Below are 23,539 nucleotides of genomic sequence, written 5' to 3' on the forward strand. Positions count from 1 at the left end.
CTAAATGGCACATTAAACCTAGGTTATGGGTGCCACAACAGAGTGTCTAGGCGTTTTTTACAACAAGAATCCAAAGCTGCAAATGAATGAACTGCAGCTACAATCTTATGTTCATTTTTCACATGGTTTTCATCTTGGTATGAGCTTTCATGTGCATGCACACTTCTTCAGATATCAGACCAACACGGCTACCTACCTGAATCTAGTTTTCGTCTGAAGACTGAAAAAACAACACCCCATACTTCCCCTGCCTACCCTCCCTAATAGTCTTATGAGGGCTCCTTCTCCAGTCTTAAGAGTGGCTGGAAGTGGGGAGGCAGAAAAAGGTCTGTCTTTCTTTCCAGCAGTGGCAGTTTTAATCTGAAATCTTAGGCGCCGTACTGCACCCAGAGCTCAGGAACTGCTCGCATTAATGAAATTCTCTGTCACAAAACGCGCCTAGGACAATGGGAGTTAAGAACACTGGTTTTCGGCAAGAGTATGTAAAGGTGTACATCAGCTCAGTTTGTGTATTGCACATTTGCAAAACGCCTGCTTTTTTTTTTTAGATAAACAGTGTGGATAGCATGTTAAGCCAGGCCTTAGTTCTGCATTTAAGTACTACCTTTGCAAGGATACGTTGTGAGTAAAAGAGGAAAAAAGGGCTCCTAGCAAAATATTACTCAGTGGCCTGGTTTGCATGTTAAACTAAAGTTTAAACATACTATGGTTCAATGCGTCCATGCTGCTCAAAAGTTCCTAGGGTGCTCCTTTCCTGTTCCTGCTGTTGCCAGGCCAGAGACAAGAAAGCTGGAGTTCGGCTTGTCACGTTATCTGAACCTGGGCTCCTCAAAACAAACCGCAATCAGGAACCAGGGTTTACTCTTGGCTTAGTGCTAAAGAAGCCAACCATGGGCCTGAGTTGGACAAAACACAGCAGAGACTCTGGCTTTCGTCATCTGCAGCACGGCAAAAGTAGGAGTTGGGGAAGTGCTTTGTGGGAAAATCTTGAGCAGTGTTCACGGACACACTGCTCAATCACATTAATTCATAGCTTGCTTTAAGCTATGGGTTAATGCAGGGGTGGGACACCTCTGGACCTCCAGAGGTTGTCGGATTACGGCTCCCATCATCCCTGACCATAGGTCATACTGGCTGGGACTGATGGGAGTTGAAGTTCAACATCACCTGGCAGGCTACAAGTTTCTACCCTTGGCTAACAGGATGTGTGGACAGGGCCAGTTTTCTTTAATAAGCAAAAAGGAGATAGGATGTTTAAGAGTAAATGAAAACAGGACTAGGAGATAAATAAGGACATTTATATCTATATAAAAAGGTAAGGTAAAGGTACCCCTGCCCGTACGGGCCAGTCTTGACAGACTCTAGGGTTGTGCGCTCATCTCACTCAAGAGGCCGGGGGCCAGCGCTGTCCGGAGACACTTCCGGGTCACGTGGCCAGCGTGACATCGCTGCTCTGGCGAGCCAGAGATGCACACGGAAACGCCGTTTACCTTCCCGCTAGTAAGCGGTCCCTATTTATCTACTTGCACCCGGGAGTGCTTTCGAACTGCTAGGTTGGCAGGCGCTGGGACCGAACGACGGGAGCGCACCCCGCCGCGGGGATTTGAACCGCCGACCTTTCGATCGACAAGCCCTAGGCACTGAGGCTTTAACCCACAGCGCCACCCGCGTCCCTTTTATATCTATATAGTCAAGTCAAATAACCTTTATTGGCATCACATAAGAACATTCAGAATACATTCAGAATAGATAGGCCAGTGCGATCTCGTTGCCACCCCAACGGCACAGTCACCCGCCAAAGGGCAGAAGAGGCGAGCAATCCGCCTCATCTCTGTGGGTTTCCAGCAAGGGCAGGATCCTGTAGCAAACTTCGGCAACAAAAAATCAGATAGAGGAACTTAGCTACTGTCTTGGTGAGCTCCTGGTCTCTCCCTTGTAATAAGAAGTGCATGACCTCAATCTCTGGTTTCCTCATTGGAATACACAGATAGTCTAGAAACTGTTGGCAGAGATCATCATACATTTTGCATTTAAGGGCCATGTGAATATATAGTAATGGAACAAAAGATTCCTCAAAATAACTTGAGAAGTGCATTCCTATATAAGCGTACTTAGAATTAAGTCCTGTTGAGTTCAGTGGGGCTTCCTAGTTAAATGGCCTAGGATTGCAGCCGAAAGTGGATTACACAGCTCCCAAATCCTTTCCCAGTGTACATTTTTACATAATGAAGATTTCCACTTCGCGTGAGCATGTTCTAAAATTTAAACAGTACTGGAGAAATATAACAAATATATCATTTAAGAAATAAAACAGTTGAATGTTGGATATCATTTCCATTAATTTTGTTACTTTACTTGAAAGACTTCCATAGGAAACCATTATAGAAGCCATTATCATTGTATCAACAACTGCTGCAATAGGCATGACAAAGAATTGTGTCACTAAACTGTGAAGGCTCTAGAAAACAGTGGGGTTAACTTAGTAGACATAGTTAGTCAGCATGTGGGAACAGAGCCGACATCTCAATAGCTTCATTAAAACATGTACTGTAATTTGTGAAGCACTTCATGCCTTTTTTACCTTTAACTTTTGAAAACTGCTGTGAGGTAAGCCTGTATTATTCCCAGATTTGCAGATTGAGGAGATGACTTGCTCATGGCCTTGCCAGGAATCTGTGACAGATCTGTCTTTGGAGCCCAGCTCCCCCAGTTCCAAGGCCAACTCTCTTTCACAAGTTCTTGTTACACCTAACAAAGTGGGCTTGAGTCCACAAAAGCTCATGCGGTAATACATTTGTTAGCCTTTAAGGTGCCACAAGACTCTTTGCTGTTCTTGCTACAGATGTTTTTCTTTTAACGGTGGGAATATTGAGTTACATCAGTAAGCAAATCAAGTTTTTTTTGCAAATTTCCATATGTTTTGCTGTTCAGGTATCACTAATGTTATTTAAGCAAAGGTTCTAAGGTTCAAATGGAAAAGGTCCTATATAAATGGTAGACAGTAGTGAATTTTGGAGAGTGGTTTGTGTTAGGAGCAGTTGCCTTGGTTTCATAAATGGTTCCACAGAGAGAGAAGGGCAGGGTTTAATCTCGCAGGTCACAAATGGGATGTCTTTTAGATCCCAGCAAGGGCTGAAAGAACAAATGCGGAATGCTCAGGAATGGGCAGTAAACCTTGACTCACTTGGGCCCCAAAGCAGCTAAAACAGCTGTGGAGGAAATTCATCCTACACCCTCATCCTCTTGAGAACTGGGTTGCTTGCAAAGCAATGCAAATTTTACAAGATGTCAACTTAATAAAAGCCACTGTGTGTGTACTAATGGGCAGTTATGTAATGTGGCCCAGTCTGCCTGGGCCTGGGCCCCACTTCTATTCAGAAGAGAATCTCTTTCTCTGCAAGACAATAGGGACACCAGGCCTGGAATGTTGTTGTGCTCAGCCCTAGGCTTCTCAAACAAGAGGAATGAAGAACTGCTAATTTGGAGAAGAGCTTACTGATGTGTCTACTTGAGATTAGCATAAAGACAGAGGGCAGTTTGGGAGGGGGGAAGCTGCAACTCTGTAAATGCATTGAATTTTCCCAAAGGCTCAGGGGTGGGCAGCTGTTTTCGCTTCCCTCTTTTATAGTTGCATTAATCCTGCAAGTCAACAATATTCCTGTTTTACAAATGAAGATTCCTAGTCTTTGCAAGTATTATTTGCTCCTCTCACAAGAAGTGGAATGTGATGGTGGGGAGAGGCTAGAGCAGGGGTGGTTTGCCTGTGGTGCTCCGGGTGTTGTTGGACTCAAACTCCCATCTGCCCCAGCCAGCATGGCCGGCAGTCAGGGAAGATGGGAATTGTAGTCCAACAACATCTGGAGGGCCACAGGCCAGCCACCTCTAACATATAGAATCCCGAGTTCCATGAGGGAAGGGTGTGACACTGATGTGATGGATGAGTGCAGAGATGGCAAGGAAGCCCCCTTGATGGAGAGAATAAAAAACAAACTACTGACCCCAAAGAACACCTACAGTTGGAAGCATGCATGCCAGACTGTGGGCAAGAGTGAACCATTTTGTATTGGATCCCTGAGTGATGGATTGGCTGCCAATCTTCTGTGAAGAGTTTTCCACCTCCTGTTTGTTCTAAGGTCCTGTTTGTTCAGCAACATGCATTTCGTTGTGAGCTGAAGTACTGTCTTTAACTGCCTTCTCACTGTTCCAGACAATTTGCCTTTTGCTTCAGGTTGTGTGGTGTCTTGTAACTGCTGTGTGCTTGGGTTAAAGTGAATGGCGGTCACCTTTTATATGGTTTTTTTAAAGCCCTTCCACTACATTCCTCACTCACTCACACAGGGACATGAATGGCATGTTGGCATCTTGTTATCTTGTTATGATGACTGGCTTCTCCAGGTTTTTTTTTTTTTTAATGCCAATTAGTGTTTTGTACAGTTGTTACTCTGCTTGTTCTTGTGGTTCTGTCCTGTTTTGCACAGCACTGTTTCTAGGCGTCAGAAGTCCAGCAGGTGTCTTCCTAACTGCTTTCTTCCTAACTGCACATAACAGATAGATAAAACTATCAGTAAAGGTAAAACATACTAAACGCCTGGGCAGTGAGCCTTCCCCTGGTGCAGAAAATACAACAGTACTAGACAAGCCTCCATGGACGCGGGTGGCGCTGTGGGTTAAAGCCTCAGCGCCTAGGGCTTGCCGATCGAAAGGTCGGCGGTTCGAATCCCCGCGGCAGGGTGCGCTCCCGTTGTTCGGTCCCAGCGCCTGCCAACCTTACAGTTCGAAAGCAGTCCCGGGTGCAAGTAGATAAATAGGGACCGCTTACTAGCGGGAAGGTAAACGGCGTTTCCGTGTGCGGCTCTGGCTCGCCAGAGCAGCGATGTCACGCTGGCCACGTGACCCGGAAGTGTCTCCGGACAGCGCTGGCCCCCGGCCTCTTGAGTGAGATGGGCGCACAACCCTAGAGTCTGTCAAGACTGGCCCGTACGGGCAGGGGTACCTTTACCTTTACCTTTAGGCAAGCCTCCAGAAATAATATACTCCAATACATATTTTACTGGTCTGCGGATTCATACTGTGACAGTCTCCCAGTGTGTTGCTGATTTGATCTCAATCTCTTTGGTCAAGTTTGCATTCTCACTCTTTCCATCAAACAGAAGTTTCTGTTGTGGCCGTTGATGAAGAGCATGATTACCAACAGAAGCTGATCCTTCTGGTCTTTCCTACATAACATTTCTGTGTTTGGCACTCTGGTTGCCTGTGCCAAGCATACGGCGCTTTACCACAGACCTTTGGGTTTAGTATGACACCCCCTCTTCATTACTAGGAAATTGTGGCAGTTTTCATAGAATCATAGAACTGTAGAGTTGGAAGGGACCACGAGGGTCATCTGGTCCAACCCCCAGCAGTGCAGGAATCTCTTGCCCAACATGGGGCTTGAACCCACAGTCCTGAGATTAAGAGTCTCATGCTCTACCGACTGAGTATCCCCTATATAGAAGTTCAGGAAGCATGTTAATGTATCGCAGCTCTAGGGTGATTGGCTAGTGGTGACAAGGTTGTGCCTGAAGTTCAGCAGTAGGTTAGTAGTAGTGCTGTGCCAAAACGGTTCCTCCAATTTCTCCGAAAGCTTTTCCTCTAGGTGTGAGAGAGGCTTTACAATTTCAGTTAGTGCAGGGTTGAGCTTAATTTGCCTTTGAGAGATGGCCGTGCACGGTGTCAATTGGAAGGTATGTTGAGGTCCTGTAGGGTTAAAATCTATAATTTTGCATCACAAGGGTGTGAAGCCCTGCTCAAAACCTATCAATTTGGCGATTGGAGCAGAAGGTATGTGTTAATAGAGAGATAGTGACACTCCCTTAAGCTGTTGAAGGTCTCCAGGCAGGGGAACATGTTCATTATCCTGACAGCTGGCAGGCGGTGCAAGGTCGGGACAGCTGTAGGCCTGTACTCAGCTGCTGCAAAGCAAGGGTTCTAGCATTGCCCTATCCTGTGAAAGCAAAAGGGTTTTTTCTTCCTAGGTGTTGGACAGCTTCCCCCAAGCCATCAGATTCCTGAATACCAAGCTTGCAATATCTTGCTCTGCTGACGGTTGCATCTAGTTAGACACTTTACACCCACACCAGAATTACGAAATTTGATTGCTTTTGGCCATTTTTCTGGATAAATTTTGGAGTCTGTGGCAAGTGATGGGTGGAGAGTGGACAGATACTTTTGTGTGCAGTGGTGAGGAGACTACGAATGTGAGAGATACGAATGTGAGAGATCAGGATAATAAAGGTAGCCATTCAGATATCATCTTGGGTAGGTCAACTCACAGGCAGATTTGGATTCCTTGCTTATCCTGCCTTCTAGCTATGGCAGCCTGACTTGTTGCTGGAAAATATTTTTGATGGGAATTACATAGTTAGAAGTTAGAATTTCACCACTCCAATGTATGCCACTTCATTTATTTCTTGAATTTATTTATTAAAATTTATGCAGTATACCGCTTGATTGCAAGAAAACACCTCAAAGTGTTTATAAATATAACCTGCCCCTCACTTTATGGTCCCAGAGAGGGTTACATAAGCAGTCACATTTTAAAAGAATGTTCAATTCATTGAAACCATACATTATAACCACAATGCTAAAGAAAATCACAGCAACAGAAAAACAGGAGTTGCTTGTTATTATATTATGTATGTTTGTGGTTTTATACTGTAAACCACCCTGTGATCCTCGGATGAAGGGTTGTATAGAAATACAATAAATAACAATTCACCATCATCTTCAGAGGGGAAACATCCACTCAGCCCAAAGTCTTCCTGTTGACTTACTTGATGTGATGTTGCACATTAATCTAACCTGGAGAGATCATCTTGGAATTCCAGTTCTCCAGGTAGATGTGTGTGCTGAATGTGGCCATCACTTATGAACACATTGCCTTGGGATGCCAGGTAAGGCATTAGGATGGAGACCATTTGTCTTCTCCATGAAAGTAAATGGTGTAGGATTCTTTCCATCAACTTGTATGAGGGGCCATAGTTGATACCCACTTCACCCCAGACTTGGTTGTTCAGGGTCCATCTCCCTTACCGCCCAGCAATAGTACTCCATTGGGGGCCCCCTCAGTCACCCCTGCTCTCTGTCTGTGCTCTACTCCCATCATGATGCCCAGATCAAAAAAGATGAGGACTCTGGAGTTTGAAGAGGAACCTTGTGAATTAAGGATAGGAGTAGAGTGAGTTGTAACAGCCAGAGTATGAAATTTCAACCAGGAAGGCTTGGGTTTGTCTCCATTGAGCCCTGAGGCTCGCTGAACTCATTTGGGACCATCACTGTCTCTACCATAAAATGAGAATAAAATGTGGGAGCAGAGGGAACACTATGTGGCGGAAGGATGGGAAAAATGAAAGAACAACATTGTGCCACTGCTATTTTATAAAGTAAACATCAGCCTGGCAGCTGGCAGGCAGTCTGAAGCCTCTGGGTCGCTAGGCCTGGTATAAATGCCAGGAGCCTGGCCTTCTTGCCTGTACCTGTTCAACAAAGCAGCACCTTCTAACTGCTGCACACCTGGCTCCAGTTAGAGGACAACAGGAACCCTGTGTTGCAAGCTCACCATCTCAGGTCTAAAACAGGTATGGCCCTAACTGCCCCCCCCCTTTACTCCTATTTGAGAATGCCTGGCTAGGGATTTATTTGCAAAGTAAACACTCTACTGCTAGCTGCAATCCTTCCCCTAACAGAGAAGCAAGCGGTCTTTCTGTTAGTGTGACACAGCCACGAGATAGCTGCTTTCCCCTCCTGATTCTTGCGCCTCTTTTTGCAGCTGGTGTTTCCAATTTTAAGTTCCGAGAGATTCCCTGGTCTCAGCTGGTGAGTGAAAATTAGTATCCCAAGTAATTGCTGGTCTGATGACTAAGCCAGGGCTGCTTAATTATCACCCATCTTTCCCGGGATGGGTTCAAGGCTGAGCTTTGCGGGACTTCGCAGAGGAGAGAACAAAGAAAGCGCTGCTGGAATTCCCAGTGTGTCAGCCAGACGCTGCTGGTATTTGGCAGCCTCCTCTCGCACACATGTTCATGGGGGAAATGTGTTGACATGGGCAGAGCAGCAAATTGATTTATTTTTATTGTATGTCCTGTTTGAAATCAGTGCCAGGAACCCCTGTCCTCCTAGCAGAGACATTTTCCAAATAGAGGATGGCTCTCCTAATAAATTGCAGTCCTCCAATGATGTTCCACCTTCCCCTGCCTTGTGAACTGCTAGCCATTTGTATCCCAAGTTGACATTTCTTGCTATTGTTGACAGTTTGCAGGAGCCCCTTGGCTGTGTCATGCCGCTGGCTGATGATGACTGCCTCTGTCACTTGAAGTGGGTTTTGTGGAGGGCCAAGAGAGAATGTGAGGACACTATTTGCAAGCTTTGGATGTGCTGTGTGGCTTGTTTGCTTTATTAATTTCCATTGTTGCTCATCTGGTTGAGTGGCAGGGCTGCCTTGCTTCTGAGCTCCAGGCACTGACTTGCTGGCTCCACCCAGATATTGTCGTCTGGCTCCTTAAAAGAGCCGGGAATGTTCTGCCCTTGAATTACCTTGGTTCGCCTATTGTCCACTGAGGCGCATTTTGCTGTTCTTTTGGTGCAGAATGATGTGATACCATGTTTTTTCTCTGTCCTTTCAAAATATTCCCACAACTCCACTTTCTCCCTAAAACCATTTTGTCCTCCCAACTGAATTTAACCCTGAGTATGTGGTGCTGTGGGTTAAACCACAGAGCCAAGGACTTGCCGATCAGAAGTTCGGCGGTTCGAATCCCTGCGACGGGGTGAGCTCCCATTGCTCGGTCCCTGCTCCTGCCAACCTAGCAGTTCGAAAGCACATCAAAGTGCAAGTAGATAAATAGGTATTACTCTGGCGGGAAGGTAAACGGCATTTCCGTGCACTGCTCTGGTTCACCAGAAGCGGCTTAGTCATTCTGGCCACATGACCCAGAAGCTGTACACCGGCTCCCTCGGCCAATAAAGCGAGATGAGCACCACAACCCCAGAGTTAGTCACGACTGGACCTAATGGTCAGGGGTACCTTTACCTTTACCTTATGTGCACATTTGTCCATTGTTACCCTTGCCTCTCCCTTCTGTGGTCTCAACCCCTGCCCCCAACAAAATTAGTGTGTAGCTTCCTTGGAGCAAGGACCTGCTGTTTTGCTTATGAAATGGGGTGAACTTTGGCACTGTGTAAATAACTACTGATCCCCACCCCGTGGGACTTGATGGCAAGTAATACCTGAAAGAATTCATCTACCTTTACTTGGGGGAAAGGAAGCCTATAGTTTTTTGGGGGAAATTTTTGCAGCCATTGCAAATAAGTCAACACAGTCCCCAAGTTTCCCTGGACCATTTTGTAGTACACTTCCTAGAGTTCCACTATCAAAAGCTCGTTCTCCTTCTTTTCATACCTATTTCAGCACCATAGGCTTATAACACACCTCTTGTTTAGATAGGTTTCTGTAAACTGGTAGATAGCTCGTTGCCGTTGCTGCTTTATTATTATTTAAATGCATGGACTGTGCAAGACTTGTAAAGCTCTTATGGAAGAGAGTAGTGGAAGGTTGTTTTAATGTTTTTTTTTTAATGCCGCTTTCAGTGCAACACTTAACACCAGGTTAAAAAACTAGTGAGCTGCAAAGTCGCTCAGAGGTCTCTGTGATGCAATGTAATGGCTGTTCCCTGAATAACGGACATTCACGTTTAACTTGAGGAGCACAGTGCTTTACTGTGTTTTATTGATGCAGGGCATTTTCCATTTCTGAAAAGAATGGCCTCAGATTCTGTACATTTTGGTGGTTTTTGAGGGAACCATCTAGACCAAATCTGCACACTTGGCAGCATCTTAACCTATGAAGAATTGCCAGAAGACCCCGTGCCAGGTCAGGTCTTGTTAAAACAGTGAGTCATCCTCCCCCTCTGGCTACTTGGAGAAGAGGACTTGCGTGGTTTTCTGGTTTAGCCTGAACTCGCCTGTCTTAGGCTAACAAAGCTATAGCAGCAATTTGTTTGATCTGCTGATGCATCTTTTAAGATTTATTTCTTAGGACTTTGTTCAGATCCGGTTGCCATTTAGAATGCGAACACCTGCTGCAAATGGAGAGTAAATTTCAGCTTCCCAGAAGGACACATCTGGCACCTCTTTGAGGGCCTCTGTTATTCACTGCTGAGAGGGCTTCTCTGTCAGCATTATTGTGTCAAAGATAGGGTCACCAGATGTCCCCGTTTCCCGGGGACAGTCCCTGGATTTGCAAATTTGTCCCCGGACAAATTCCATCCCTGGAATGTCCCCGGATTTCATTGAATGTCCCCGGGAAACGTGGCAGCAGCAGCGGCAGTCTCAGTAGCCCGGACCAGCCTGGTAGCTCAGTTGGCTCTGGCTGGCTTCAGGAGCTGCCAGCTGCCAGGGCGCCCGCCATTTTGCCTTGCTGGAAGTCCCCATATGATGTGTTGCGCACAAGACACATCATATGGGGACTCGTGTAGGGGCTGAAGATGCGGTGCTGGGCACCACCAGCGGGCAAGAGCTGCTCGGGGTTGTTGATCTAGGTGCGCCACTGTGACTTGGTGCTCAGCTCGCTGTCGGTGCCACTGTCCAAGACCAGCAGCTTGGGCTCCAACTCGGCCTTCGGGTGGTGCTTGGGCAGCTGCGGCTGCTGCTCGGCTTCGCCATTGTGCTCCTCGACTTGCAAGCGGCGGCTCAGCTTGTTGGCCAGCTCATCCTTGGCCATTGCGGACAAGAGGCGAGCAGGCGATGAGCTGATCCGGCCCAAGCGCCCCTCCTTCCGCTCGCTCCTTGCCGGCTCTGCCCCGGACCTGCTAACTGGGCATGCCGTGGCGCAGGTAGGCGGCCGCCGGACGATTCCTGAGCAGGAGACGCCCAGACAGAGGGGCAGGGCAGCAGCAGGAGGAGGGGGTTTCCGCTTACGCTTACTCCTGAGTAAGCCTGTAGGGGATCGCAGTTCAAGGAGGGAGAGGGAGGGAGGGGGGAAGCATGGCTAGTTCTCCAAGAAAGGCCGGGACCCAGAGGAAGGCTGTGCAACAGAGGAGACCACAGAAGAGATTACGTCTTTCTTTTTTTAATAACTTCTCCCCTCTTTTTTATTTTAAAAAATATATTTATTTATAGTGTCCCCAGACTTACTGAAAAAAATCTGGTAACCTTATTCAAAGAGCTTTATTGAAGTATAATACACAAGGATTGGATTTTTCTCATAATGAGACAATTGAGTTTAACTGCCGATAAGCTTTGTGACTGGCCAAGAAACCGAAACTAGGAATCATGGTTTAAAGTATTCCTGTAAACTAAGAGTTGGTGTGATGTCTGAGTTGATGAACAGTAGTTAAGGCAATTGCCTCGAGTGCTGAGCTGATGGAAAAAGAAAGCATGCGAGCATCTCTGAACTATTGGATGTTCAAACCATGGCTTGGGTTGTGAATCCATCCTTTTGAGTTTTCTAATCAAACTTGTATATGGATGTACTTCTTTCTGGCAAGTCCTTCCTCTGCCACCTCTCTTCTTCAACATATCTTACCAAAGGTTTCCTTTTCCTTAAACCTATTACAGTACTCCTGCTTTTTCTCAGAATATTTCCGGTGCCTGGGCGATTGCTGTAAAGGTAAAGGTAAAGGTACCCCTGCCCGTACGGGCCCGTCGTGTCCGACTCTAGGGTTGTGCGCCCATCTCACTTAAGAGGCCGGGGGCCAGCGCTGCCTGGAGACACTTCTGGGTCACGTGGCCAGCATGACGAAGCTGCTCTGGTGAGCCAGAGCCGCACACGGAAACGCCGTTTACCTTCCCGCTATAACGCGGTACCTATTTATCTACTTGCACTTAGGGGTGCTTTCGAACAGCTAGGTGGGCAGGAGCTGGGACCGAAAGACGGGAGCTCACCCCGCCGCGGGGATTCGAACCGCTGACCATACGATCAGCAAGTCCTAGGCACTGAGGTTTTACCCACAGCGCCACCCGCGTCCCTTGGGCGATTGCTGACCAAAGACTAAAGTCCTGCAGCTGTGCAGCATCAAACTGTTCTCTCCTCAGCCAACAATATGTCTGCTGTGTCTTCCGCACAATGGACCCTGTGATTCAAGGCAGCTTCTGAGCTGCCCCATTGCTGTTCACGGCCTAATTCCCTCGTAATTAAGGAAATAGCTGACAATGCGCAAAATGATGCAGCACACGGTGCTTCCTTTGTGCTGGGTGAGATCATCACTTGGACTGGGGTGGGGGCAGAAAAAGCATGTTGAATTGAGTGTTTGTCATTGTGTGTCAGCTGACTCATCCTGCCTGTTGCTTACCTCTGATAGCAGCATCTTCTCCCACAAGCAAGGGAAAAGCCTGGCTAGGCTAGGTAACACCCCTTAGATTCCAGTGTTTAACTCCCACAGTCTTCGAGGTGTGACTTTACACGGCCCTCAGATCTTGCTAGCTGCTTGCAAGTCCTGTGTACTAGATAATCTAGTTGTGAGAAGCATGGTCTGGCTACCTGGCCTCTGGCTCCGTTTGCAGATTGTCTTTTAGGTTAAGCATGCAGAGTGACCCCATATTCACAGAGCACTGTCTGCATGCTAAAGCATTCCCACATTTACCAGTTTCTGCCAACTTCCGCTCACTTCTGATGCTTGGGATGATGCTACTCCAGGTAGTGCTATTTGCCCATCCCTAAAGCTTTCAATTGGGACGCGGGTGGCGCTGTGGGTAAAAGCCTCAGCGCCTAGGGCTTGCCGATCGAAAGGTCGGCGGTTCAAATCCCCGCGGCGGGGTGCGCTCCCGCGGTTCGGTCCCAGCGCCTGCCAACCTAGCAGTTCGAAAGCACCTCCAGGTGCAAGTAGATAAATAGGGACCGCTTACTAGCAGGAAGGTAAACGGCGTTTCCGTGTGCGGCTCTGGCTCGCCAGAGCAGCGATGTCACGCTGGCCACGTGACCCGGAAGTGTCTCCGGACAGCACTGGCCCCCGGCCTCTTGAGTGAGATGGGCACACAACCCTAGAGTCTGTCAAGACTGGCCCGTATGGGCAGGGGTACCTTTACCTTTACCTTTTTAAAGCTTTCAATGGGGACGCAGGTAGCACTGTGGGTTAAACCACAGAGTCTAGGACTTGCCAATCAGAAGGTTGGCGGTTCGAATCCCTGTGACGGGGTGAGCTCCTGTTGCTCAGTCCCTGCTCCTGCCAAACTAGCAGTTCGAAAGCACGTCAAAGTGCAAGTAGATAAATAGGTACTGCTCCAGGCGGGAAGGTAAACGGCGTTTCTGTGTGCTGCTCTGGTTCACCAGAAGTGGCTTAGTCATGCTGGCCACATGACCGGCCGGCTCCCTCGGCCAATAAAGCGAGATGAGCGCCACAACCCCAGAGTCGTCCACAACTGGACCTAAGGGTCAGGGGCCCCTTTACCTTTACCTTTAAAGCTTTCAATGGAGTCTGGACTTGCCTTCATTTTTAGGTATCTGTAGCACGGAGCACTTTACTCTCTACCATGTCAATTTCTGGCCAAAAGTTCTTTTCAAATTTGTTTTCCTGAACTTACTCGTCTACTTCCTTCAAAACCCTGTAGTTGGCATATCATATGTTCTCTTTAAACCCCTATAGTCATTACTCACTCCTGCAATTAAGAGTGAATGGGGGGGGGTCCCCCTTCACTTGCTGCCCCTGTTGTTGTGCCCCCTGGCAGCTCTACTGCCACACTGTCCACATGATGGCAGCATGCCTGCAGTGCCCCAAATGCACGTAGGCTCAGTACCAACTGCTGAACAAAAGGGAGGCATTGTAATAAATTAACAAGCAGAAGGCAAGTTTCTCTTGATGTGTGTGAAATTTTAGTTTTTTCATATATCATGGTTCTACAAGTCCATATACATAAGAGCCTAGATATTAACTTCCATTACTTCATGTATTCAGGCTGTTGTGCCTACAGGAGATAGGATGAGTGCATTGCCCTTTTGACAATGATCTGTGCAAGCCTTAGCAGAGAAGCAACATGTTGGCCTTGCATTAAGCCACAGCTTTCCCCCTTAAATTGAGTCCAGATGTGTGATGGAGCTGTAGCAACATATGGAAAAACCCCACTGGCTGCTTGTGAGCAGCAAGTCACTTTGGCAATTGCAAGAGCTTGGCTTGAGGCCTTAAGACTAATTGCCAGTTGTCTTAAGCCACACGCCCCAGCCCAGGGAGCTAAGTAGCTGGGCAGGGGAGGGGTGTGCGATGATAACTAGCTTCTCAGAATTTACTTCTGACACTTTATCCTAGCCTTTGCTGCTGTAGGTCCCCTTTGAGCAGTGTAGATAGGGCTTGGCATCAAAATTAAGTGGGTCTGTCTAAAAATTAAATATTCTGTGTAGCCCCGGTGGGTCCTACCCACTTCATAGGCAAACTTCATCCACACTGCACTCGGCAATGAAATTTGAATGTCATGTGTGGGGCCTATATTTGGAGTGGCAAAGCCCCAAGCAATGTAGCACACCAGGGCACGCACATTTGGCAAAAGAGTTTTCACTCATAACTTGTCAGTTTTTACTCTCGAGCTGCAGTTACTATTTTGAGACGCCTGCAAATTCATTTCACATTCTTGATCTGGCACTATGCTGTCCTGTGGGGTTGGGAGCCTCCAAACTAGCTGCTGCTTATTGACTTTGTAAGAAACATCTACCCTTCTGAAAGCTGAAATGTGGCCAACTTCTCGTCCAAAAAAATCTTTAGAGGGAAAAAAGAGTCCAAGCGAATGCTGTGTATTCTATGCTTTTGTCAGCTTGCATTTCTATGATTCAGGGTTGATTTCAACTTCTAGCTGGTTCAATATTTTGGAGAGGAAGAAGGGCAACACCCTATTTCTTGAGGGTGTGTGTGTGTGTGTGTGTGTCAGAACAAGAGCTGGGAGCCTCTGACTGTGAAGTTGGATGAGATGTAGTAGGGAGGGAGATAATAAGGCTGTGTGTGTATACTCAGTCCTCAGAGCCCTATTCAGGAGCAGAAGGGAATGGCCGTATGCAACATGACCCTCTGCTATTAGCAGGCAGGATAAAGCATTCAGATTGGGTCGGAATGTGTATAAATGGTAGGATCTTTCTGTCCTGGTCTGGTCAACAGAGCAGCACCTTTTTCCAGTTGCACCTCAGGCTTCAGTGAAGCCCCAGTTCAAGTAGAGAGGCAGCCCCCAAGAAAAGGAGAAAATTTAATATCTTTTATTGGGGAATTTCAGGGCAGTTTTTAGCCCGTAGCTGTTGTCACTTTTCTAGTTGTAGCAGGGAGAGGGCTTATGTGGTCCTTGCAGGCTTTGGGATGAGCTTGATAGGCCAAGGTACCACGCAAGAAAAATCCCGTTGCAGAGAGAGGATAGCTGCCAGAAGGCCATATTGCCTGTGCTGGGAAACTTCTCTGTCCTATTTTAGCTTGCCTTTGTTTCTTTGCTGAAACATACCTTGTTCTTCAGAGGAGGATTTCATGGACTCATAGAATCGTAGAGTTGGAAGAGTCCCTGAGGGTCATCTAGTGCAGCCCCCTGCAATGCAGGAATCTCAACTAGATCTTACTTGACAGACGACCATCCATCTGTCCGATGAGCTTCTTGGCCTCATTGGCTTCTCCTACCTGTTGCTTCTTTTTGTTGCTTGATAGTTGGCTTAGAAGATCCATTTAGAAGTGGATACTAGCAGTTTGGTAGAGGGGCATGCCTGTGTCATTGATTGCTTGCCCTGGCCTGAAAGAATTGAGATTTAGTAGGAGCCTAACAACTTGAGAGATGAGGTTTGATACAGAAGATGTCACTTTCAGTTGATGGAACCTTTCACCTTCAGGTTTGATAACCATGTGCCTGTGAGCAGCAACACCACAGCGGTCTGTCAAGTACCATTGGCTGGCAAATGGCTAGAATACTTTTAACCAGTTGCCTTGTATTAAAAATCATCAGTTATAAATACAAATACATTTGGATAGGTTAGCATATTAACAGAACTGTTTAAATTCATTGAAGTAATATATACATTTCAGCATAACAGCCCTTCATTAGCTTGAATTGTGCTTTATATTGCATATGGTGGTTGGCCTAGGTAGGGACATGCTTCTCTTTGAATGGATCAGGGACACCCATCAAGCCAGATGTGTAGTACAGTGTACATTTGGCTGCATATCCTCATAGGCTGCAAAGGGAGGTCCTCCTTGAAGGGTTGGGACACATGTCTTTGTGAGTTAAATATATATATGGACCTGTTTTTCTGTTTTACCATTCTGTTGGCATCCTGTAACCAAGATGGCCAGTGCACAAGCTTTTGATGTTCTGTGGCTTGGCCCTGTGATGGGAGCTAAAGGGGAGTGGGGAATAGTTCAAGGACCACATGATGTGGCACACAGCTGCAGCAGCTTTTTGGGGGAGAGCATCCACTGAAAGATGCAACTGGTGTGGATGTCATTGCAGTTTGTTGTTGATGGAGGCAAGGACGGTGCAGCTGTTACTCATTGACCAGTGAAATAAATGACTTTGTAAGACAAAGAGGAAACAAAGCTGTAGCTGAATGGTCAAGGGAGATCTGGAGTGGAATTCTTAGGCTGGGGCTGAAAACTCTTGATGTCTTTTCACAAAAACACTTGGCAAGATCCAGGAATGAGGCTTTGAAGCTGGTCGCAGCGGATAACCAAGGCCAGCCAACATCTTTCTGGCAAGTTGATACCTGCTAGAATCATCGAATTGTAGAGTTGGAAGGGACCACAATGGTCACCTATCTAGTCCACCCCCTGTAATGCAGAAACCTTACACCCAATGTGGGGCTCAAACCCATGACCCTGAGATTAAGAGTCTCGTGCTCTATCTTTTGCTTTGTTTTATTTGTTAAAGTCATATCCTACCATTCCTCCTAAATCTGTGATAGAACATTACCATTAAAAATAAAATCATGTTTGGAACATTTAAATACAGTAAACATAGCAAAGCATTAAACAAATGTTAAAAGAGATATGACTAAATCATGTGTCTGGATATGCCCACTGAATCAGAAAAGTTTCAGCAGGCGTCACAGTGTTAGGATGTCATCTGCCTAGTGCTAGTGGATAGGGAATTCCAGAACGCTGGGGCTGCCACATTAAAGGAATTATTGTCTGTGCCGTTTTGCATGAAGAAAGTCTGAGTTTTGCGCTCTGGAGAAACAATGGAAATAAGCAAGTTGGTGGTATTCAAAGTTTTACTCAAAGTAGACTTACTGAAAATAATGGACCTAACTTAGCTATGTTTTGATGAGTCTGCTTTGAATAAAACTTAAAAACCACCCCATTTGCTGATAACCAGTTGAATGTTATTTCTAAACCGGTTGTTTCTATTTTTCCTTCTTCTGAAATTGCAGTATTGTTGGCATTATGGGGCTAGTGGTTAGGCAGCTTTTTGTGATAATGCTTCTAGGTGTGGGGTTGAAGAAGCTCAACTCTGTTCTTTTCTCTTTTCTCTCTCCTCCTCGGCCCTTCCTGCCCTCCTGCTGAGTTGAGGCTTTTCCAGGAATGAGCAGTTTTGCTCACAAAGCACATTCCACAGCCTCAGTTCCTTTTTGGCAAGAGCATTTGCCTGCTATTAAACCAGAGCCAGGCCCAACTTGTCAACCCTTTTTCTAAGGCTGGGGCTAGAGGGGTGCAAAGCAAAGAGAGGGGTGCAGAGGTGCTCTATTTAGCTGCCTGCTTGAGGGTTGGTTCTGCCTTGATACCTGCTAAGCCCTCGGTGTCTGAGGAGCACACGGCTACTACCCTCCCCCCCCCCCGCCCCGCATTCTGGCCAGACAGACTTGCATGGGACAGTCTGAAATCCCTTTTACTACACCGTCTCCTGTGAATTAATTGAACTTTGTTGGCATACGTCTGTCTCAAGAGACAATGGAGTACGTCTCCAGTGGTGAAGTCAAATCTGTGTTAGCAGCACTGAAATGTCTTCCCCAGGGTGCAGGCCTGGGCAGTGTGTATGTAAATTCTGGGCTGCCTGGAAGGCAAGACCCCCCTCTTGGCCTCGCTGGTGTGATCCAAACGAAAGTAGAGCAATACCTTTGGCACCAGCTTGGCTGCAGGCGTTGTCGGAAGGAGGCATACAAGGCGCCGTCCCACCATCTTAGGGACTCTGGATTTGTGTAGGGGTTTACACTTTAGACTTTTCTTCTCCCGAAGAAATCCTGCAAGGTAGCAGAGGTTTAGGATCAGAGTTTTCCTTCTCCTAGGTACACAAGCCCCATCTGCCCCCATATCCCTCTAGACCACGTGTAGAAACTGCCTTCTTGTCCGTTGGACCCACTACTGGTCTCATCTGTTCAATCCATCAGAGCCTGTTTTTGCATGCAGGGAAAGTCCCTAATTCGCTGAGGGTTTGAGACCCATTGGCTCCCCTCATCTTTAGCCAGCCAGTCAGAGCTGTCAGCATTTACATGGAAAGAAACTGAGTGTGTGCAGGGCTTAGTTAAAGCACCAACACCCACCCACAGATTTATTGCATTCCTGCATTGCCCTTTTTCCCTTTATGGATCTCAGTGTAAAGGTAATGAACTCCTGGTCTCCCACTCTGTTATAGGCCAGCCTCAGATCTGCTTAGCATCTGTGATGGAACGACAGCAAGCACCTTCAGGCCATTTTCTGGGGCTGGATTTGAACAAGGGTTCACTTTGCAGCCATATTTGTGGGGTAAGATACAGAGGGTGGTGAAAGGCTTATTGCAGCCACAATATAATCATGTCTAGTCACAACATTTTAACTATCTTAATTACTACATGCAGAGGTAGAAAACATGTCACTAATGTGTTCCCTAATGGTCATTGTAGCCTCTTATTATCCTGAGAGCAATTTCAGCTTTCAGTGTGAGTAAAACACACTTCTAGGCAGTCAAGTTTTACAAAAGGTTGTTCTCCTCCCCATTATTTGTTTTTTCTTACAGGCTACAAGTAATTAGATATAGTTAGGTGTGTGTGTGCAGACAAGTAAGAGTATTTGGAGGTTAGCCATTTCTGTGGATTTACTGCCAAGCTAGGATACAGCAAACAAAATAACAGACTTTTGTAGCTGGCAGCACAGCATCAAGTGACTTGTGTTGACAGTGGTGTAGATTGTGTTATACGAACAGAGGACACATCGCTAGATTCAGTCAAAGTAGCAAATTCATCTTGTGCAATTTGCCGTTCCTGTGAAATTTTGCCGTTGCTCATTGGGATGGCGTTCCCAGTGAGAAACCGCTTATGACAAACACAGGTTTGATAATCCTGGTGTGTGTTAAGCTGCCTGTCCTATTATAGGCACTGCTCTTGAAATATAACCAGTAATAATTTCTAATAGCTAACAACATTCAGGGTGGGATGGGCACAGCATTTGGCTCAACAAGCGCCTGGAATCCCTTCCAGTATGCTGCCGGGTCAAGGTTTGTGTGCATTGCAGCCTCTGTGTCCTGGGTGTCAGAAGTGGAGTGGATGCCAGCGTTGGCATCAGATTTACTCTCAGCTCCCACCGTTAAAGGGGAAGGGCTCCTGTGTAACAGGATGGTTCCTTGGCTGGAGAAGTTGAGAGAGGCATATCTGGAAGGCAGGTGATGGGAAGCACTTCTCAGAATTTTCCTGAACCTACTTTGGGGGGGGGGTCTCCACCCCCCAACCTCCTGGAACCCTCCCTGGGATCAGACATCTTTTGGGGGGTTGGAATCTGTTACCCCGCCCCCCTGGGACTCTCCTCCAGGTCTAACTCCCATTTTTCCTTGGGGTCTGACCACTCTTCCAGGGGACTCATGACAGATGGGAAGGGCTTCCAGCATTGATACATCTCTCTTGAAAAATGTAAGTCGCAGGCCATATGTATATTTAACCTTCAAGTAGATCCCATTGAACACAGTGAGGGTGCTCTGAGTCTGGGTGCATGTGATCCAAGTGTGTGGGAGAAAGAAACGAAAAAAACCTGAGCATCCGGAATGCTTCCCTGAATTGCAGTTAATGTTGTAGAAGCAACATAATGGGACTAAAAATTAAGCAGTTCATGCATTGCAGTTTGACAGATATAACCCACATGTTTTTATTCCATTTCCCCCCATCCATGAGGACTAGATCCCCCTGCAAATGAAAATGACAATCCTTGGGTTGCCAGGTTCTTCAGTAGGTTCTGTTCTGACTCTGTTGACACAGTGCCTGCCACCAAAATGTATACTGAGTCAGACTGTTAGTCTGTCTCGTTCAGTATTGACTTTACTGACTGGCAGCAGCCCTCCTGGGTGTCACGCAGGGGGTCTTCCCAGCCTACCTGGGGATACTGGTGATTGCACCTGAGATGTTCTGCAAGCATAGCAGGTGCTGTACCACTGAGCTATGACCCTTTCCACAAAAGGACCTGCAGGCAGGTGATAAATTTAAAAAACCTGAGCATCCATAAGCCTCTTTCACCTAGAGTTATGATCCTGTGTCAAGGTGGTCCCTTGGTGCTCTGCAGATTGCACTCCTGGTTTTGTGAGTAAGGGGTTGGCCCACTGGCTTGCAATTCAGTTTCTTGGCACAGAGCCTTCTGGAGCTCTTTAAACCTCTTCTCCCTGCATCTCAGTAAGACACAGGTAGCTGGTTGGTTGGTGCAGAAGATGTGGGAAATGGTGTCACTTTAGAAGACTCCATTCAGATTAAATGAGTGCATCTGAGCCTTCAGGGCTTCAAGGAGCAGGTTCCTTTGATGTATAAAGTAGGGACAGAAGGCGTCGTCTGGGTGGGGCAGAGTTAATTAGGATGGAAAACCCTATTTGCCTCCTGCAATTTTCTGTCCATGTTTTGAAACGGGCAGAAAAATCCTGCCTGCAGAGGAGTTCCACAACTGGAAGAAGCACCAGGAGTTTCTGACTTCATCTTATTATCCCAGTTCCTAAGCGGATACAGGAGGCATGCAAGAGGGGTGCACCTCCAAAGCTAGTCATAAAATGAGAAAACGTACTTAACACGCCTGCCGAAACAAACATGTCTTCACCAAGTGCCTGAAAGGGGCCTGTCTGATCTCAGCTGGGACTGAGTGACACTGAATTGAGCCCACAATATTGAACACTCCTGGTGGATCTGAGTCGTGTAAGACTACTCACAGTAATTCCTCTCAAGAGCTCTGTGATTGGGCAGAGATATAAGGCATCCATCAGTCCCTAAGGTATCCTTGAACCCAAGTCGTTAAGGGCCTTGTAAATTAATACAAGAACCTTGAATTTGGCTCAGTAGGAACTAGTTGTTGTTGGCACCTGTCTACCTCGAGAGACAATGGAGTGTGCTTGTGGGGGTGAAGCCAAACGGCTGCACTGGGAGAACCAAAGTGACCTCCCTGGGATGCAAGTCTGGGCAGAGTGTATGGAGGCCCTAGGCTGCCAGAACGACAACACAAATACACACGGGCTCACTGATTTGGTCCAAAGGAGAGGAAAGCAATACGTTTGGCACCAGCTTGGCTGCAGGTGTTGCTGGAAGGAGACAGTGTACTAGGCGCCATTCAACCATCTTAGGGGCCCCACTTTGGATTTGTGTAGGGTTTATTCCTTGGCCTCATCTTCTTGCTTTTAAACACTATAGTTATATGATGGTAATAGCCTGTCCAGACTTACTCTGTGTCCCAGCGTAATTTCTAACCCTCCTTCCCTCCGGCGCTGTAGGCTGACGGGCCTTTAAAGCTCAGCTTTCACATTTTCCAAACCCATTTTAATGTATGGTTCTCTGGAGCACCGGGAAAGTTGAAGATGAATGAGAGCTTCTCCAAATAGGTGGCCATTTTTCAAATAATCTTTGTGCTTTACAGATTTTCTTCATCTTGTGCATGAAGTTACTTGAGTCCGTTTTTTTACAGAACTCAAGGTCAGGCCAGAAAGCCAAGGATTCTTGTGTGACCAGAATAGCCAGTGGATTTATGAAGGGTGGAACTAGTCACCACCCCAACTAGTAGAAACCACATTGTGCCTCATTCAAGTTTCTCAGCCTTTTAGGCAACCGTGAGGACTAGAAACCCAACATTCAGAAAGCTGAGCTTCTGAGGATTTTGTTGGGAGTGAATACGTTTCTCTCAGCAGAAGCGGGCTTGGTTGATCATGGCACATTTAGAGGTATTTTGCCTGAAGAACATAGGATTTCCAAATATGAAAGTGATTGACTCCCCTTTTTAAAAAGATGGGGCCTCTCCTAACAGTAACACAGCGTCTGAACTGAACCATGTGGGCTGCCTTCTCTGCACCCTCCAGCCCGCCAAGGCGTTGACCCAAACGATTGTACTTTCTTGCATGGTTCCATCTGGTGAAGCGACTTCAAAGTCTGTCTCATTTTGGCAGGAACATATGGCCTTCCATAAGTGAGGAGGGTTTCGCGGTGGGGATATCTCAGCCTCTGTTCAGCCTACACGCACAATTGCTTTCATTTATGGAGCTTAGGCTCTGTGTAAATTGAGGAGAAAAGGCCATATTTGTGTCTTGTCTTATGCCCCAGGATGCTCAAACATGTTGCTACATGTTCTTTGCTGGGATGGAAATAAAGCGATTTAAATAAGAGTCAGCTAAAGATTTCAATCTTAAGCTTTTAAAGGCCTTTTGTCAAATAGCTCTTGTTTTGCTGTGTGCCAGGGGAAGGTTAAGCCCATGTGCCTCTAAATCATCTTCACCAGCCAAGGATGCCTGAGGCCAGTTGCTGGAGGACTAAAGGAGGGCAAGAGGGCAGCAATCAGACAGCTCCACTCTGTTGGCCAGGCAACAGGAGATTGGCCAGGCTCCTTGTCTTTAAGTTATGCCTGGCCAAAGACCTTTTGCTGCCTGCCAGATTCAAGGCCAGATGTTGCTCACACCTGTTCCCTTCTGTCCTCAAAGGGGCCTCTGAGAGCTGAGCGTCCCAGAATCCCTGCCGCTCTGATCTGGAGGCATTGATACACTTGCAGAACAGAAGACAACAGTCCCTTCTTGTTCACAAATGTTGCATCTGTAGCATGGCTCAGCAAACTAAGGCCTATGGGCCGGATCAGGCCCAGTTGCCTTCTGGATCCGGCCTGCAGATGATCTGGGAATCGCCACGTGGATCGCCAGCAAGTGCACATTCTTTCCCTCTCCCTCACATGGTGGCTGCGCCTCCTCCCTCCCTCCTCCTGGCTTCTCCCCGCCCTGCCTAGAGAAGGAAGGGGGCTGGGCTTTGTTGGTGCCAGCAGCAGCAGCGCTAGAGCGGCCGCCATTTTAAGCAGCCCTCTCCGCAGCCCTTTCGCATGCTGCTCATTGTCCCTCCACCGCTGCCACCAGCCCCTGCCACTCACAAGACACAGGTAAGCAGCCACCGGGGCTCGTAGTACTCTTGCATCATTTCCGCCCCCCCCCGCCAAAATATAGTCGGGCCCCCCACAAGATCTGAGAGACAGTGGACCAGCCCCCTGCTGAAAAACTTTACTGACCCCTAATCTATAGGTTCACTCCATTTAGCCAGCAACTATAGATTTTCTTTCATATCATTTGCTCCAAGTAGGCTTGCGTCCTAAGGAATCTCTGCTATTTTTTTTTAAAGGAAACATTAGTCTTGGCAATTCAATATAATATAGGCTCCCCA

At 47.0% G+C, this 23,539-nt stretch overlaps 1 protein-coding gene across 3 annotated transcripts in view; it reads left to right on the forward strand.

Moving 5' to 3' along the window:
- DVL3 (dishevelled segment polarity protein 3) overlaps nucleotides 1-23,539 on the forward strand; it is a 53,735-nt gene that overhangs the window by 3,422 nt on the left and 26,774 nt on the right. The gene's annotated exons all lie outside the window — the stretch shown is intronic.

This window comes from Podarcis tiliguerta (assembly GCF_965153285.1).
Source record: "Podarcis tiliguerta genome assembly, chromosome: 5".
NCBI classification, from domain to species: domain Eukaryota; kingdom Metazoa; phylum Chordata; class Lepidosauria; order Squamata; family Lacertidae; genus Podarcis; species Podarcis tiliguerta.